Source organism: Penaeus vannamei, chromosome 11, assembly GCF_042767895.1.
Source record: "Penaeus vannamei isolate JL-2024 chromosome 11, ASM4276789v1, whole genome shotgun sequence".
Lineage (NCBI taxonomy): Eukaryota > Metazoa > Arthropoda > Malacostraca > Decapoda > Penaeidae > Penaeus > Penaeus vannamei.
Window position 1 is genome coordinate 18,723,051 of NC_091559.1, and position 15,000 is coordinate 18,738,050.

General features: G+C 39.8%; 1 protein-coding gene across 5 annotated transcripts in view; it reads right to left on the minus strand.

Moving 5' to 3' along the window:
- Positions 1-15,000, minus strand: part of BCAS2 (BCAS2 pre-mRNA processing factor) — a 61,105-nt gene that overhangs the window by 45,319 nt on the left and 786 nt on the right. Inside the window, exon 2 of one of the 5 annotated variants that reach the window (XM_070127084.1) lies at positions 8,901-9,067. The exons of 1 other annotated variant lie outside the window; for it this stretch is intronic. The gene's annotated coding sequence lies outside the window, so the exon portion shown is untranslated. Of the gene's footprint in view, positions 1-1,445; positions 1,586-2,538; positions 2,734-8,900; positions 9,068-15,000 lie in introns of those variants that run through there. 3 more of the 5 variants (XM_070127083.1, XM_070127085.1, XM_070127087.1) reach the window with 3 other exon arrangements.

Here is a 15,000-nt window from a genome sequence, read left to right on the forward strand (position 1 = left end):
GCCCCCCCCCACTCTCTCTCTCTCTCTCTCTCCCCCCGCTATCATTCTCTCTCTCTATCCCCCTCCTGCTCTCTCTCTTTCTCCCCCTCCTGCTCTCTCTCTCTCCCTCTCCCCCTGCCCGCTCTCTCTCTCTCTCTCTCTTTCTCCCCCCCCCCTCTCTCTCTTTCTTGCTTCCCCCCCCTCAATCTCTCTTTCTCCCCCCCCCTCAATCTCTCTCTTTCTCCCCCCCCCCTCAATCTCTCTCTTTCTCCCCCCCCCCTCAATCTCTCTCTTTCTCCCCCCCCCCTCAATCTCTCTCTTTCTCCCCCCCCCTCAATCTCTCTCTTTCTCCCCCCCCCTCAATCTCTCTCTTTCTCCCCCCCCCTCAATCTCTCTCTTTCTCCCCCCCCCCTCAATCTCTCTCTTTCTCCCCCCCCCCCTCAATCTCTCTCTTTCTCCCCCCCCTCAATCTCTCTTTCTCCCCCCCCCTCAATCTCTCTCTTTCTCCCCCCCCCTCAATCTCTCTCTTTCCCCCCCCCCTCTCTCTCTCTTTCTCCCCCCCCCTCTCTCTCTCTTTCTCCCTCCCTCTGTCTCTCTCTTTCCCCCCTCTCTCTCTTTCTCCCCCCCTCTCTCTCTCTTTCTCCCCCACCCTCTCTCTCTCTTTCTCCCCCCCCCACTCTCTCTATCTTCCCCCCCCACACTCTCTCTATCTCTCCCCACTCTCTCTCTCTATCTCTCCCCACTCTCTCTCTCTATCTCTCCTCACTCTCTCTCTCTATCTCTCCCCACTCTCTCTCTCTATCTCTCCCCACTCTCTCTCTCTATCCCCCCCACTCTCTCTCTTTTCCCCCCCTTCTCTTTAGTGACCTCTCACCTCGACATCACCCTCGTTGTAGCCCCCCCCCCCCCCCGTATTATATAGTTCTCTACTGTTTATCCCCGACGCCAGTGTGTCCTGCGCCCCTCGCGAGACGACCAAGACAGATGGCCTCCAGAACAATCAATTCCGACCCTTACTGACAATGCTTCTGATTACTTTATAACTACTTGTAAACTCATGTATTATGTATGCTCATAATATCCCTCAGATATTGCACTGTATATATCACTGCTTTTGTAATAATTATCATTGTAGTTACTCTAGTTATCAATTGTTCACGAATATTCTACGGACATACTTTCTTATCACGATGCTTTTAGTTGTACAAACACTTAACACGTGTGAACCGTGTGAACGTGTATGAAGGCCTTGGACACATAGAGAAAAGCCTACGTGGACATTCCTACGGAAGATTAATATTTTCCATCTTCCTGTGTTTAGTAACATTTCATCGAGTATCGTACAAAAATGACCTGTATTCACCTCGAAAACTCAAAGCCGAAGTCACTCTGATCTCAGCTTCAGCTCGGTCAACACCTCAAGCTCCCACAGCTTATAACCAATAAATTGTAATGACTCTGCCTACATTTTATTCCACCATCAGTCGTAGTTACTACACTGTTGGCAGTACGGTGGGATTGCCGCACCACGCGCTCTCCGAAGATCGCATCACACAAGTCCTCCGAAGATAACCATTACGAGAAGTTACAAGTTTCTAACAAGATTATCGACTCCTGCAAGCGAAGAATCCCTCCTCGAAGTCTGTCAATTCAAGACTTCCGACATCAATCACGAAGCCTTCTTCCTCCTTGCCACAGTCCTCAAAAGTTACTGCAGTCGCCTGATGTAACAACATCAACCTACACTGCCCTGTCAGTACCTCAAGGTGAGTCTCTTTATCCTCGCTGTTCTCATTTATTTAGGAAATCCCCTGTGAAGTGTCTGATTTCCTCTCGCTCTCGTGAACACCTGCGTTCTTCCCGCATACAAAACGAGATCTCCCCTCAGCGAGCATCTGTCTCCCCACACTCCGAGTGCCCCTCACTCATGCCCTGTGGTTAGCATGATTACGCTAATTTCTCTGTAGTTCCGTCTTCTTTTGGGTACTAAAATCGTTTTCCTGTTACTCTGAGTCGTGATGATTTATGAACTGTTGTTTTCCATGAAATCTTTCCTGCATTTGTTTACACGTTTCAGTAATTCTCTTATTAGGAAAATTCTTCCTGCATCCTAGCATGCAACTACTCCCATTCCCCTAAAGGAAATGTGTTCTATGATTTATCTACCCTCAATTTTACAAGTATATCTGCTGTCTTGTATTCTTGCACGTGAATTCTACAAATTATGACATGGAGAATCATTCCTGTATCTTTCATGGCTCTGTAAACTCGCAATGTCCTCGAGATTTTGTCCTACAATCTTGATTGTTTGTTACTGCCTTCAATCTCTCAGGTAAATGTTGTAATTAACACCCTCTGTTCCCAATACTTGACACGTTGCTTCCAGTTATTTCCTATTCATAATGCAATATACCCCTGAGATATGGCATTATGTCTTCTGTCGCCAAGACATGGTAATGTTGTTCCCGCCTGTTGTCCTCAGAGCCAGACGCCCCGTGCTGAAAAGCCACTGCTGCCCTTGACTCTCGGATCACTACGTCACTACTCTCGCCGCCGTACCTGGCGCACAAAGTCACACTCGCCCGTTAACGAGCCATCTCATGGACGTTCTCGCCGCCGTGTCACCTGCCGCCGCTCTCGTTCTCTACTGCACGTCGCTGCAACGCCGGCCATGTACGCCGCTTCGTCCGCTGGTGACTACCGCCGAACGTCCTCACCACCGCTCTCCTGTTCTCCTCGCGTTGTACCTTCGGCCGTGTACGCCGCCCCGCCTCGTCCGCAAGTGATCGCCGCCTACGCCCCTCGTGCATCTCGCTTCACTCACCACACCCGCTGCCGTGCTGGTGATCCTGGCAAGAACTGTCCCTCCTTGCCTGCCTACCTCGTGACGCCGTCACTTTGATGTTTTCTTCTCCCGAGATGACGAATCCTTCCCGCCGACGTGATCCTCAAGACCTCGCTCTCAAGATTCTCCGCTCAACCTTCGTCTCATCGACTATTACTGGTCTCCCAGAATCTTCTAGACCCGGTGTGCGTGTCATTTACGACTGACACTGCACCTGACAAGTTAACTATGTCTTCTAGTGATACTGTGGAACGATTGACGAGCTCCGTGACTGATTATCACTGCCACTCCCATCAAGACCACCTGCACGCGGAACAGTGACCTGTGCAAACAAGCTCCCTAGACCGCCGACCTCAGAAGTACCTGTACGACCGTTCCTCCTCAACTGCAAGATCGAGACTCCTTGTGTCTATTACCTTCGTAACCTATCACCTGCCATCTACCTGCATTGTCTACCTAAGAATCGAGGACGATTCTTTTCTGGTGACCGAGCGATTTAGTGACCACTCACCTCGACCTCGACATCACCCTCGCAGTATATAGGACTCTACTGTTTATCGCTGACGCCGTGTCCTGCGCCCCTCGCTAGACGTCCATGACAAACTGCCTCTAAAACAAGCAATTCCGACCCTTACCGACATTCCCTCTGATTACTTTATAACTATATTTTGACTCATATATTGTGTATACTCAAAATGTTCCTCAGAAAATGCAATGTCTATATAGCTGCTTTTGTAATCATTATTATTGTACATATTCTAGTGATCAATTGTTCACGATTATTCTACGGACATACCTTCCTGTCACAAAACTTTTAGTCTTGTAAACATCGTAACTCTCTTTTTCACATACCAGACTACATAAGGTATCCCTTGTTTCTTCATTACGAAACCATAATGTGACCATATGTTTCTAAATTTGTGTTCATTCATATTCTTTCATGTTTTCCATTATGATATGTTTAAAACGAACTTTGTTCATGGCAATTCCTCTGCCATCGAGTCAGACCGCTCGCCCTCGCAGGCTCGGCAGGACGTGCTCCTTTCCTGGGCGCCCGTCTCACCCCTCTGTACCAGTTACCCAGAATAAAGAAAAGAAAACTGCGACAAGTTTAACTGCAGACCGACATCTTCAGTATCCTAGTACTTTACTTAGTACCGCCTTACCGCTCAGCCACGACCTACCACACAACAAGAACAATAAGTAATAGTGTGGGGGAATACGCCTCCCACATATTATTACACTCTCTCTCTCCTCTCCCTCTCTCCCCCTCTCTCTTCACCCCCCCTCTCTCTCTCTTCACCCCGCCCTCTCTCTCTCTCCTTCACCCATTTCTTTTTCTCTCCACCCCCCCTCTCTCTCTTCACCCCCCCTCTCTCTCTCTTCACCCCCCCTCTTCTCTCTCTTCAACCCCCGCTCTCTCTCTCTCTTCACCCCCCCCTCTCTCTCTCTTCACCACCTCTCTCTCTCTCTCTCCACACCCCCGCTCTCTCTCTCCACCCCCCCACTCTCTCTCTTCACCCCCCCACTCTCTCTCTCCACCTCCCCACTCTCTCTCTCTTCACCCCCCCACTCTCTCTCTCTTCACCCCCCCACTCTCTCTCTCTTCACCCCCCCACTCTCTCTCTCTCTCTCCACCCCCTCCCCCTCTCTCTATATAGGGTCCAATATAGCATAGCATAGCATACTGCCCACGTGTGTCCATATATCTAGACCATGTGCATGCCTACGTTCCCTGTCTGCCCCTAGGTTCACCCAAGCCACGCTCTTCTAAATATAGAAGCCACATTGCTGGTCAGAATAAAAGGGAACCGTGACCTCTCATTCTCACTCTCTGCTCATACCTCGACGAGCCCGATTTGCTTGATCGCAAATATTTCTAAATTCATTTTAATGAATAAAGCACAACAATATTCCCCATTCATCGTGCAATAATGCATGGGTTTTCGTAATGAATAATAGATTGCAGCACTCGATGTCTGAGAGTAAGTATAATGAAACTGAAGCATAACTCATTTGATCGGCATATTGAGTCGGTGTGAACCTGTATGATTAGGGTTTAAGCTTGAATTAATTCGCTTAGTAATCACAACCGTCTCACCTTTCTTTACCGCTAGTATGTCCGGAAAATTCCGACAATCGTGTGATTCGTAGTTGATATCTGCGTGTGCCGTTCACAGAATGTAGATAAAAGTCTAACAATAGATATTCGAGTCTCATATAGTTACTTCATTTTGTACAGATAATTTAGGTAAGGGAACCCACTGTCGAGAAGGCTAGGCTAGCATCTAACATGCGTAAGTGAGAAATGATTACCTCAGTGTATCAGATTTTGTATCTATCCGAAATTACGATTAAATAATCGGGGATAACATAAAAAACATTTCTGAACTGGGATGCTTGCTTTGCGAAAACTTGCAAAAGAAATTTCATGTCACCATTCATTTGCGTACGTTAAGTCACATTTCATTTAATGTTGAATTCTTGGGGTAATTGAAATAATTGTTGTATTAACATACTAATGATAATAACATTTGCTAAAATGAACATTAAATTCGTGTTTGAGATCCATTCATGTGAGCTCGCTTTCTCTTCAGACTCATTATTACATTACAGACACATTCACGCAAACAGACACTGTAAAATCAAATCTTCAACTACAGGATTTGTTGTGCATGATTGCAGGTTATCTCTTTTACCGGCAATGTTGCTGTGATGAGTTAAACATACACGCAATCATTTCACACACTCTTCCATGCAGTTCAACAGATACTATTAAATCAGATCTTTATCTATAAGATTTGTTGTGTCGTAGTCTAAGGCTATTCTTTTGCCTTGTGGCGTTGCTGACCGTGATTAGTGGAAATGATACACAATACATATTTTTTCTTCTCTATGAAATGACAATCGTTCAAGTTATCCTTGCGGATACCGATGTCATTTCCCTTATCTATTCTCATATCTGAGATGGTTAGTAACTCAAGCAAAGTTCATGAGAACTGCTACTCTCCTCTCCCTCAGTTATTTTCTTCTTGAAAAATAGAGAAGTGAAGAAAAAACGAAAGTAAATTAAATAGCCACATTAAAAACTGCAAATTAGCATAAATATAACAGCTATCAGCACTTGATTAATATCCCTCCCATTCTGTTGTCTTTCGATTTTCTCTTACTATCTTGGCCCTTACATGCATGAACTGGTTCATGATATATATAATGGACGTAGATCCAGTGAAGAACCAGGAACTCGTCTGAGCAGGCCCCATGATGCTATGAAAAGCTGCCTGCCTGGATGCCCATAGATCGGTTAAACTCCAGGAGCTGCCCAGCGCAGGAGTAAGCCACTCTCAGACGAAAGGACACCCCTGCCCAGGACGCCGTAGATCCAGACGCAGGCAACGAGGACATCGGTACGAGCCACAGCCGGGAAGGACCTGGACAAATCTGCGAGGACGTGTGGACGCTGCCGCCGCCGAGTACCACCTGGATGAGGACTACGAGGATGACTGGACGACCCGAGGTCAAGGAGGACCTAGGCAAAACCTTCAAGGATGTGTGGACGTCGATGACGGATGAAGCACCAAGGATCCAAGATGAAGAGGCTGACAACGAGAGATGCACGAGGACGACCGAGAACAGGAACGCGACGAGACAACCAGCAGATGGGGTACGATGATAAGTCATTCTTGAAGAATTCAGATGAAGCCACAAGGACGAGGCGTGAGCAATATAGGGTGCAATATAGCATAGCATACTGCCCACGTGTGTCCACATATCTAGACCACGTGCGTGCCCATGCTCGCTGTCTGCCCCTAGCTTCATCCAAGCCTCGCTCTTCTAAATATAGAAGCCACGCTGCTGATCAGAATAAAAGGGAACCGTGATCTCCTCTCGTTCTCACTCTCCACTCACACCTCGACGAGCCCGGCCCGTGACCCGGGCTGACCTCGACTGACCTGAGCTGACCGCTCCTCCTAGCCACTGCCCCTCTGAGGCCCAGCCGGAGTCTCTCACAGCACTGCCAGATACCCTGTTCTTGTATCGTTATAACTGGTGCGTGTAACTCTTAGAAATAAAGAGAACAGCCACTAAAGTGTATCACTGATGCCACCTGTAATTCAACTACACTATATAGTAGGGTGTGTTAATACCTCTTATACTCTCTCTCTCTCTCAACCCCCTTCTCTCCCCCCCCTTTCTCTCTCTCTCCCTCCCCCCTCTCTCTCTCTCTCTCTCTCTCTCTCCCCCCTCTCTCTCTCTCACCCCCTCCCTCTCTCTCCACCCCCTCCCTCTCTCTCTCTCTCTCCCTCTCCCCCCCTCTCTCTAAAGAAATGGAGTCTCATTGCTGTGTTAAAAGTCCCAGTCTTGAAAATGTGCATGTGCAGAAGATTACTGTAAAGATCTGTATAATAAATCTGTATAATATAATGTACAGACAGTAAAATAACATTAAAAGCACAATTTAAAAGAAATATGGAACAGTGGACACTGATATTTACTAAAACATCTTTTTAACAAGTGCTTAGTAAAATATGTAGTACTTGGCATGTCGCAGTAATGAATTATGCTGTCCGTGTAGGATTTATCCTTGCACTGTAAACAAGATGAGTGACAGTCTGTGAGCAGTGATTTACAGTAGATATTTTTGTAATTTTGCGGCAAATATGAGGCCATTGCAGCTTTAGCTGTGTTGTTTATGACTATATCTGATGGTCCATAAGTTGGCAGTGTCCATTTTCCTCTATTTCTGTGCATTGCTTTCAATATCTTTAACCATGCTAATTTTGTATTAGTTACTGAGAGCACCACACAATTATAAGTTGGGAATAAATAGAAGGTAGGAAAGGTTTGGGTTTATGAGTTCGCATGATACCCTGGTTTTGGGATTTAGTATCTGGAGGGTGCATTGCTCTCAGTAACAAATACCCCAATTTTCATGGATATTACACAACAAAAACACCATCGGTGTTTGTTACTGAGAGTAATGCACACTCTAGAGACTAGGCTAAATCCCAAAACCAGAATATCATGCGAACCCAAAAACACAAACCTAACCTTTCCTACACTCTATTTATTCCATAAACAGTGGGGCAAGCCCCCTTGCACCCATTTTTATTGACACTTCATGTCAACTTGTAAAAACGCAACATAAGAACTCTAGCTGTGTGAGGGTGTTGTAGACAGTCTAAGCTGTGATATGCAGTGGTCATTTTTGACATTTAACTGTAGATATGAGGCTGATGTTGATGTAGCTGTGTTGTCTGAGACTATTTCTTATGCACTATAAGATGGTGGCATCCAATCCCTTTTTCTCTGAGCATCCCTCTCAGTAACTTTAACCACATCATTTAATTGGTAATTCTTTACAGGATAAATGCACTCGCCAGAGACTAAATCCACAACTCCACGTCAAAAATTTAACTCATCAATCTAAGTTGTTATGACTGGATATGCCCGTCAGGCATAGCCTGAGGGGAGGGTTAACAAGGAGCAGAGACCCAAGGAAACATTGTCTTCACCTCAGTATGCACAGCAAGATAGAGCTGAAACTCAAAGGCACTGAATGGACTTAGGCTAAGAGCAGCACTTTCTGTGCTCCTTTTCCTTTATTTGTGGCATTACCATTCATGTTTGCACGTTATTTCTTGTTTCGACTATTGCAACATTATTACCTCTACAAGAATATATTCAAACTGCCCGAATTTAGTGTGTCCATACTGTAAAGATTAACCCATTTAATTTTTCGGTAATTGTTACCAATGGCGAAGCATAAAAAAGTTGGCATTTTCTGCAGTAAATCCAATGATTTTATTGAATCTTGGTGTTGTTTCTTCTGCAAATGAATTCTTGAAAAGATCAAGTACCATTTCTCCAATGAAGATCTTGATTTGATAGTCCCAATAGCAGGGGAGGGCATGAAGTATATCAAGGAAATTACAGGGTAAAACAGGCTTGAATAGAAAGAATTTAGAACAAAATGTGTAAAACCAGCACATAAATTGCTTAAAATTGGCCAATGAAACTGTGTGGACATACCCACCATGGACCAAAGTGGGAAAAAAAAGGGACACCAACCTACCTTTCTATAAAGTCTACAGGATTTCACACATTCCAAATCCTTTGGGCACTGCCTGAGGGGAGGGTTGATGTGGGCCTCCACTCAGGAAACGTTCCCGTCACTGCAGTATGTACGGCAAGATAGAGCTGTGTTTCCACCGTAAAATCACAAACCAAATTCCCTAATATCTGGAAACATCAAACTTTCTACTGATATTTCTCAAAATTACCCCCCTAATTCTGTGATATGTATCATGCCCTCCCCAGCTACTTGGACCGATATCGTAGTTATGCTTCGTTTGGAAAGAAAATAAGTGCTAGATTCATTCAAAATACGATGAAAGCTATTAGAAAAATATTCTATTCACCCTAAAAACATTGTGGGGTTGCATTTCCAAATTTATCAATTTTTCAAAGTATATAGCTTGATATCACATTTTAACAAATTTGTACTTGAAATACCAATAGTGGTCTCTAAATAATTTAAAATAGATCAGAAAGATTACATTTCGTCTGTAAGAAAATTCTTGGTTGGATATTCAATACAAGCTTGAAATGCACCATCAAAACTCCGTAGAGTGAACATCGATAACCAAGTGAAGTGTAAAAGACTTTAATCTTATGGACACTAAATCCCGACCCAGGAGAAGATCCTGAACTAGTCCAACTTATGGACCAAGAAGTTCAAACAAAGAGACCTAAAGAAGAGTTAGAAAGTGATAACGAAGAAAACCCAATTTCAAAACAACCGAAAAACAGAGAAGCCGGCAAGAAAACGCAGGAAGAACAACATTCAACAAGTAAACAAACAACAACTATGAAGGTAGGACAAGAAAACCCTGTTATACTTATACAACTGATTGATGAAACGGCAACAAGAAACTTCAACAACCCAATAAAATTAACAAAAGCCCTTAGATTTGGAATTAATGATCTAAACAAAATAAAACCTCTCATAGAAATGAAAAAACTAGGAGAATGGAACATAGTTTGCAAGCAGCTAACATCAAATAAAAATGTCAACTGTTCATATGGAACAATACACCCAGTGGAACCAGAATTGAAAATAGAAAACCTAAAAGAAAAAAATAAGAACACTGGGAAACACAACAAATGAAATAATAGAAGTAATAAGACAATAAAATTAAATAAAGATAAGACCAGTCAAGACAAATGGTTTGCAACAAAATCACTGAGAATAACATTCAAAGGTTCCCTACCAGATAGGATAGGCATAGGACATATAAGTTATAAAGTAAGGCAATATACATTTCTAATCCAAAAATGACACAACTGCTTGAGATACGGGCATGGTATAGTAACATGTAAGAACAAAAAGAGACGTAGTAAATGTAGCCAACATGGTCATAACCTAAGTGAATGTGAGAATTCCCCCTATTGTTTTTGTGTGATGGAAACCACTCACCTAAAACCATAGACGGTAAAATACATAGATCAACACAACAAATAAACAAAGAAAACAAAACACCAAATAACTTAGAAATCAAAAAACAATTACAACAACTCAAACCTGAAAAGAAAAACAACAATAACCAAACTCAGGAGCCTATTGCACCACAAACAAACAAAACAAAACAAAAACAACATGAATACACAACAATCCCAGAATATCAGAATATCACAAACAACAGAAGCAAATAGCTCGGAAAGCTATGCTCAAAAATTAATACTTCCATAAAGCCTAACCTTAGGCAAAAAAACTCTTATAAAACCAAGAGAACAAACTCCTAAAAGATCTAGATCAGAAATAATAATTATAAAAAAAAAATACTTCTTCAAAAGTATATAAATATCAATAAAGAAAACAGAACTATAACAAACACTAAACAAAAAGATGATACAAACTCCCAGACCACATGGTTACTACCCCCCCAATAATGTACAAAGAAAACAAAAGTAATAACAAAGAGGATAAAAATAAAAGTTTTTCATGAATAAAAGTGACCAAAAACATTTTTAAAATAATAACAAACTTAACAACTTCAACTCCAAGAAACCTCTCATTCAAAATATACTGGACATTATAAACAAAATTAGCATAGTTCAAAATGACTTTTTAGAATATTAAAATGTACAAACTGATATTATGGAATGCAAGATAAATACTAAATAAAAAACAAAACTAAATTATCTAGTATATAAAGAAAACCTAGAAATAATTGCAATCAATGAAACTTGGCTAAAAGAAAATGATAAACTCATTATCAACAATTATAATTATACAGTGATAAGAAAAGATGGAAATAAAATAACCAAATAGGAGAAGGCCTTGCTTTATGTATAAAAAACGAAATTCATCACAAAAAATAGACTCAAGAGACATATACAATGATAAAATAGAAGTATTAGAAATCAAAACAAGTTACAAAGGCAATTGGCTAAACATAATATTAATAAATAACCCATGTAATGCAATACAAACAGAAGAATTAGAATAGTATTCAGATCAAGTAAGACATCCAAAATTAATAATAGTTGACTTTAATGCGCATCATCCTCTCTGGAACGAAAACATAAACCAGAGACAAATTAATATTACAGGCATAAATGTAATCAAATGGCGAAGTCAAAACAATGTTACATTATTAACTCCAAGAAACTTAATCACTAGAAGTGACCCTAAAACAGCAAAAGAATCAACTTTAGATCTTGTATTTGGCTCATCCACCCTTAGTCACTTACAATTAAAATCAGCACCCCATCAAATAAGTGACAATTTACCAATAATAATAACTGATAATACACATAGAGGTAACCAATTACTTAAAGAAAAAAATGGTGCTATACAAAAGAAAGATGGAAGGAATACCAGAAACTTAAACGAAATAAACATAAGAAATAACAGAACTGATAAAAAATACAGCTTTAAAATATTTTAAATTACAAAAGAGACAACATAAAGATAACCCTAATAAACCATGGTGGAACAAAGAATGTGATAAAATTATCAAAGAAAGAAATAAAGTTTACAACAGATGGAGGAAAAAAACAACCCAAGTAAATCATTTAGAATACAAAAAATTATTAACAAAAGTAAACTAACAATATCACAAGAAAAAAAAAAATCCTTGAGTGAATTTTGTGAAACATTGGATTTTAAAAATCCATCTAAAAAGATCTGGAACTTTTTCAAGAAACTGACAGGAAAGGAAACTATAAAGGAATGTCCAATAATAGATAATGATTTGCCATTAACAAATATTAATCACAAATTAGAAAAATTCAAAAACAAATACATGAAAACAGTAAATAAAATACCAAAAATAATCCTATTAAATTCAGAAAAATACAACATATTCAATTTACAAAATACATATGAATTAAGCAACGACTTAACTATGATAGAATTAAAATCAATACTAAAAAATGCCAAGAATAACAAAGCATTTGGCCCAGACAAAATCCCATATGAATTATATAAAAATGTCCCAGATAACATGCTGATAACAATATTAAGAATCCTAAATACACATTGGTCCAGGGGAGAATATCCAGCATCACTAAAAAATGTGCTAATTAACCCCATAATTAAGCCTGGAAAAAACTCTACTGATACAAAATCTTTTAGATTCATAAGCAGAATATCTTGTATTGGAAAAATATAAGAAAACATTATAACAAAAAGACTAACTTGGTTTCTAGAACATTATAATAAACTAGATAAAGATCTAAATGGATTCAGGCCCAATAGAAATACAACAGAAGCTTTACAGATATTAGACAATCATATTAACAAAGCATTTGTTGACAAACAATATACCATAATAGCCTGCATAGACTTAGAAAAAGCATTTGACACAGTTAATCATGAAGCACTATTAATAAAAATAGCAAACCTAGGTATAACAGGATACCCATTAAAATGGATAAGTAACCTATTAGAAAACAGAAGGTTCCAAATAAAAATAGGAAATAGAACTTCTGAAAAAGGAATAACTAAATGTGGAGTACCTCAAGGATCTCCAATAAGTCCAGCATTATTTAACATAATGGTTAATGATTGAAATCTAACTGGCTTTGAAAAAATAATATACGCTGATGACATTACATTAATGACAAGTAACAAAAACTTAGTGTAAGCATCAAACAAAATAGAAACAGAATTACAAAACTAAAGGAATGGGCAAATAACTGGGACTTAAAAATACATTTTCTAAAAAGTAAGCTTCTCTGTTTCACAAATAGGAAAATAAATCAACTACCAACTATAAAAATAGATAATATAGAAAGTGAATATGTACAAAGCCACAAAATATTAGGTCTAATGCTAGACGCACCAAAACTAAAATGGAAAAAACATATAAATAATATAAAAGTAGAAACTTTAAATAGAATAAATCTCATGAAAAAACTAACCTCATTTAATTGGGGAACTAACAGAGAAACCCTAATAAAATTCTACAAAATAAACATAAAACCAAAAATAGAATATGGAATAACAATATATGGGGCAGCACAAGATGTAGAAATTAAAGAACTAGAAACCCTCCAAAACCAAATATTAAGACTCGCAACTGGATGCCTAAATCCAACCCCAATAATAGCTCTTCAAGCTATAAAAAATTTACCTCCAATGAAAGACCGTAAAAAAGAACCTGAATATATACAATTAACCAAGATGTTAAATAAACCCAATTGAATGCCAATAAAACATCAATCAATAAATTACATAAAAGAATATAATCCCCTGCGAGACAAGAGATCCCTAATACACAGTCACTGAAACTAAAAAGAATCTAAATATTGAACTAAAACTAAATGAAGTACCAATCATGGTTTGATATTTCAAATTATATACAAATAAATTTTGCTGAAAACCTCACAAAAAACACCGCTCAAATCATCATTCAAAAACATTATCAAGAAATGGTAAATATAAACTACAAAGACTATACCAAAATATTTACGCGTATAAATAGAGGGAAATGGACACCGCCATCTTATAGAGTAGGAAAAATAGAATGGGATAGAATATAGTATAAGATACGCAGGACTTATAGTCACTGCTAAATGACGAAAATATAACGCGTGGCCGCCTTTCAAGGGCTTGCCCCCCATTAACCCTCCCCTTGGACAGTGCCCGAAGGGCATGCCTAGTCACAGCAATTTATATTGATAAATTAGGTTGGTTTATTGGTCAACACGTTTTTTGGAGGGATTGGAACATGTAAATTCCCGTAGAGTTTTGCCGAAATGTGGGTTGGGTTCCCATAGGACTGGCGCGTCAGCCCGTAGAATTTCAAAAATGGCGGTTACATCCGTGGAGATTCATTGACCGATTTAAAGCGTTTTTTGTGCTAGTTTTACGCATTTTTTATTGTTATCATTCTTATTTAAGCTTGTTTTACCCCATAATTTCCCTGATATACTTCATGCCCTCCCCTACTAACGGGACTGTCAAATCAACATAGTCGATGGAGAAATGGTACTCAATCTCCTGAATGATTCATTCACAGAAGAAACAACACTGAAAATTGATGAAATCATGGGATTTCATGCAGAAAACCATCAATTCTTTTCGACTTAGTCTCTGGGAGGGTGTGTTGCTCTCTGTAACAATTACCGAACCAGATTCAACCTCGGTAGCAATATTCATTCAAAACAAAAAAATAACAACTATCTGGAAACTACCAGCTAATGTAGAAATAACCCACGTAGAACTCTTTGCTATAAAACAAAGATCAAATTATATTATACACAATAATCTAAATAAAACAGTAATACTATCAGACTCTCAATCATCACTATTACTAATACAAAACAACAAACCTTTAAACTATAAACAAATCATATACGATATACAAAAACAAATACACGCTCTAGCAACACAAAAACAATGGATTCCATCACACAAAAACATTAAGGGTAACAAAATAACAGATTTAGCAGCAAAGAAAGGTCACGAAATGAACAATCCCATGCCAGTATCTCAAGACTCAAAATAAACCATAAAAGAAATCAAACTGAAAAATTCTAAACAATGGGAATTGAATCTTAATCCATTCATGCCAGTATATTTTGAAGCAAAAAATAAAATATTCCCTGCGACTACAAAATCGGTGGGTGGAGCTTGCCCGGAGTCTGTCAGCCCACCGACCGTA